Genomic DNA, 5279 nt, shown 5'->3' with positions numbered 1-5279 from the left:
AGCATTTTTCTCATGGGTTGACGTCATTTGATGACGCAAATTGTCGAAATTATCTATTCCCTTCTAGCTCATTTAGCCTGCTTCTCTTTTGAATAAGAAAAATCAAAATAAATTCTGAGATAAAGAACCATTCTTAAGTTGGCAATATATTGAATTTGTAGCGCAATAACAGTTATGCTTAGATTAGTTGAAATGGGGGAATAGGAGAGACAATTCTGAGTTAAATTATGTTAAAGATATTTTCAGCAAACTGAATTTTTTACAAGTTTTTTGCCAGAAAAAATCGTTTCATATCGCCGATAACACCCCCAGAGACTTGATTGACAAGCTGGTATAATTAGCCTGCTTTTTCCACCAATGAATACGTGCTATTTGAAGGGTTTTTGACAATCGACTGTCTCTAGAGAATTGAGAGACAGAAGGCTACCCTAACTTCAATTTTGAACCTCGACTTTTTCAAGTTCACTTAATCACGACCTTAATGCCTCGATGGCTAAATCTTAAACGTGACCTGCAACAGCTCAAGCATTGACTTAATTATGTTTAACGAGTCCCCCCCCCAAAAAAAAGGGACTTGTGCATTTTATCAAACACAGTCGAATAAACGTCGAACAAACACGTTTTGAATAAGAAGTTCCAAGAAATTGATAAAATTAGAATATTGGGGGCGCTGCCTTAGAGTCCTCAGTCCTTTTTTTCTTTTCTTTTTTGTTATCAATTGCTCATATCTTCAAAACGAGACGGTACAAACTATCTCAGTTATTGTTGTGAGATACTGGTGCGCGTGTTTTATGTTTGTTTTGTACTTTTATCAGCAATTATACTAATACAGTTGCAATAACGTCCATGTGAATAGCTGTGACTAATGGAAAACAGCGCATAAAAATTATCTTTTTGGAAGCCAAGGGCGAGTATGAAGTTTCTTAAGAAGATTCCTCATGACGTTCCTAGTCCAGGACCTTAAGACAAAGAGGACACAGACCCTTTAAACTCTTTGAATTTAAACGGTTAACGGTTTATTAGCAAGTTAACAGTAGGCCTAGATAAATTTTAAGGCAATAAGACTGCGAGTAAATTCAAAGTCGTTATATGACATTTACCGTCAAATTCAGCACACCTGGTCGTCTGTCTCTAAAGCAGTGATTTTCAACACTTTTCCTGGTCTGTACTCCTTTTAAAATTAACTTTACCATAATAAAAAAAAACTTGGATTTGCCTGAAGCAGCAAGATTAAAATGTACCAAATTAAGCAATTGTATATGTAATTTTCGAAAATCGACCCTAAAACCTTCTCATGCACACAGCTCCAGTTGAGAAACAGATATTATAGGGTAACAGCAGAGAAATTCGGATACCTGGTTGTCCTACTGGTCCCATCTGAGATGAAAAAAAAAGAAGAAAAAAAGTCAAATCCCGCATCTGTATCTGCTGTGCCAAATACCCGAGTCGCAACGTCGTCGCACCTACTTACAAAATCCCAGGATTTATAGCCCCGCCAACTAGCCCGGAGCTGGGCTGCTGGGTTTGAGCCCCTCCCCGAAATTTTGTCAGAGAAGTAACTAAAAAGTAACTAAAGTCGCAAAAAAGTAACTAAATGTAGGTAAACCAATTTGTGATGGTTTTGTAGTTCTTGTTTTGCAAAACTCCCCCGGAAAAAATACCCCCAGAACAAAAATCCTGTATACGCCCTTTATTTTAACGTTATACGTTTACAATAGAAGAGGAAAACCCAAATGGCAATAAATTTTTTCGAAAGACCTTTATAAATTTAAAGTTGTTCCCCAGTATTGTCTTCTATTGTAACAGTTTTGTGTCATCATATAGATAGATAACTACTGTTTTGAGCTTCCATCTTTCCTAATTAAATGAAAATCATGCATTAGGTCAGGCACGTGTCCGTTTTTTTTTAGGTAGTAAGGAACATTAAAAAATCATTAACGATTTGAATAAGGAGTTGAGAAATTCCATAAAACTTAGGAAAGTGGAGGACTAGGGCCGATATCCTCTTCTGCGTTATATGTTCACTCGGATAGATAATCAAAAAAATTATGCTTGGGAGTTGAACATAGCCCAGATCCCGAAGTTCCGCGTAGGGCAATGACAAGAAAAAACTTCATTGACGTTTTGAATAAGAAGTTCAAAGAAATTGATAAAATTAGGATATCGGAGGCGCTACCCTAGAGTCCTCCCCCAGCGTTATATCTTCCCTCGGATGGATCGATCATAAAAATTAAGTTTGGGAGCAGAACATAGCCAAACTCACCAAATTATACCGGATGGAATACATCACTGGTGCAGTAGTCGTGCGGAGTTTGGTTCTATCCACAGCAGTGACCATAATGTGTCTAAGGCGCTAATTTCCTTAACATGGATGGAATACATCACTGGTGCAGTAGTCGTGTGGACTTTGGTTTTATTCCCAGCAGTGACCATAATGTGTCTAAGACGCTAATTTCCTGAAGGGCTACTACCAATTTTTTTCTGAGCAGTGTTTTCACTCAAAGTTTCAAAAAATTGAGTAGAAGAGACAAGGGAATCAAGCTACATGAAGGATACCTTTTTTATAAGCTTTTAGGATATCATATAATTTAATTTTGCTTTTAATTTAGCACAAATTATTCCAATCAGAAAATAGAAAACACTAAAAGATATAGCTCTGAATCCTTCCCACAAAAAAAAACATGAACTAAGAGCTCATATGGCACTTGTGACGAGGCAAGAAGAGCTAAGAGCCAAGAGATCATATGGTATGAGCTCTAGCAAAATTCTATGAATCAATAGATTGATTTAAAAGAAAAACAAGAGGCTTAATGCCGATCAGGACTTAAAATAAGAGCTCTGAGTCACGATGTCCTTCTAAATGTCAAAATTCATTTAGATCCGATCACCCACTCCTATGTTATAAATACCTAATTTTTTCAAAATTTTCCTCCTCCTTTAGCCCCCCCAGATGGTCGAATCTGGGGAAATGACTTTATCAAGTCAATTTGTGCAGCTCCCTGACACATCTACCCATTTTTATCGTCCTAGCACGTCCAGAAGCACCAAACTCGCCAAATTACTGAACACCTCCCACCCCCAACTCAACCAAAGAGAGCGAATCCAGTACGGTTTCGTAAATCACGTATCAAGGACATTTGCTTATTCTATCCATCAAGCTTCATCCCGATTCCTCCAATCCAAGTGTTTTCCGAGATTCCCTCCTCCAACTCCTCCCAATTTCAAAAGATCTGGTCGGTATTTGAAATAAGAGCTCTGAGACATGAATTCCTTCTAAATATCAAATTTCGTTAAGATCCGATCACCTATTCGTAAAATAAAAATACCCCAATTTTCACGTTTTCCAAGAATTCCGGTTTCCCCCTCCAACTCCCCCCAACGTAACAGGATCTGGTGTGAATTTAAAATTAGAGCTTTACAGCGCAATACCGTTCTAAATATCAAATTTCATTAAGATATGGTCACCCTTTTGTAAGTTACAAATACCTCAATTTTCAAAATTACCCCCCCCCCAACTCCACCAAAGACAGCAGATCCGGCCTGATTATGTCAGTCACATGTCTTAGACAGGTTTTTATTCTTCCCATCCAGTTTCATCCTGATATCACCGCTTTAAGTATTTTCCAAGATTTCCGGTTCCCCTCAACTGCCCCCCCCCCATTTACGCTGGATCCGGTTGAGATTTAAAATTAGAGATCTGAGTCGCTTCTAAATACGAAGTTTCATGAAGATAAGTTAAAAGTACGTCACTTTTTCAAATTTTTCCGAATTAATCCCCCCCCCCAATAGAGCAGATCTGTTACAATTATGTAAATCACGTATCTAAGACTTCTGCTTATTTTTCCCACCAAGTTTCATCCCGATCCCTCCAATCTAAGCGTTTTCCATGATTTTAGGTTCCCCCACTCCAAACTCCCCCCAATGTCACCAGATCCGGCCAGAACTTAAAATAAGACCTTTGAGACACGATATTCTTCTAAATATCAAATTTCATTGAGATCCAATCACCCGTTCGTAAGTTAAAAATACCTCGTTTTTTCTAATTTTTCAGAATTAACCCCCTCCCCCCCAACTACCCCAAAGAGAGCGAATCTGTTCCGGCTATGTCAATCATGTATCTAGGACTTATGCTTATTTTTCCCACCAAGTTTCATCCCAATCCCTCCACTCTAAGTGTTTTCCATCATTTTAGGTTTCCCCCTCCCAACCCCCCCCCAATATCACCAGATCTGTTCAGAATTTAAAATAAGAACTCTGAGACACGATACCCTCTAAATATCAAATTTCATTGAAATCCGATCACCCGTTTGTAAGTTAAAAATACTTCAATTTTTCTATTTTTTCCGAATTAACGGGACCCCCACTCTCCCCCAGATGGTCAAATCGGGAAAATGAATATTTCTAATTTAATCTGGTCCGGGCCCTGATACGCCTGCCAAATTTCATCGGCCTAGCTTACCTGGAAGTGCCTAAAGTAGCAAAACCGGGACCGACAGATCGACAGACCGATAGAATTTGCGATTGCTATATGTCACTTGGTTAATACCAAGTGCCATAGAAACGTTATAGGTGAACCAAGCACACTGTTTTTAATACGCGTCAAGGCCCACGATTCCCCACCAAAAGGCGGTATCTGGCGATTCTGTCCCTAAGCATTAATACTTCCTAAAATACAAACTTCTTTGGTTATTCATGGGCAAGAAATTTTCAATGGCTGTCCTCCCCCAAATCGAATAAAAATCATGGGTACTGGTCAACCATTTTCCATAACTATCTGTTTTTGACAACAAGATGAACAAGAAAACCTCCTCTTCCTTTCCCACACAGAACGTCATAATCCTTTGGCATAGAGGGGAATAGTCATTGATGATTTATAATAGACGACGCAGATATGGAACAGTCTGGGTTTTCATGAGCTGCATGCGACTTTTTCTTCCACGCCAAGAAGAAAAGGTTGTCTATGTTATTTTTTAGTTTTTATTTTTTAAGAAATTCCCCTTTTATTTTATATTTCCTAGGATAATTCCCAATTCTTGTCAGTGTCTCGGTGGCTGTTTATCAGCTCACGTACGCGTATTGTGGTGCATCTGATATCTATTCAAGCAGAAAATTTATGAGAATATTGTAGTTTGGTCTAAGCGAAGAATAGCGACATTCTGTTGTCTCAAATCATTTTCTACGTAAAGGGGAACGAATTTACGCAGGGGAACGAATCTTAATTTTTTGGATTTATGTGTGCTTCTTATTCAAACTATTAAACACAATTTGCTTTTAATACT

The sequence above is a fragment of the Artemia franciscana genome, chromosome 8, assembly GCF_032884065.1.
Source record: "Artemia franciscana chromosome 8, ASM3288406v1, whole genome shotgun sequence".
In the NCBI taxonomy this organism is placed as follows: Eukaryota; Metazoa; Arthropoda; class Branchiopoda; order Anostraca; family Artemiidae; genus Artemia; species Artemia franciscana.
Note: the sequence above shows the minus strand (reverse complement) of the source record.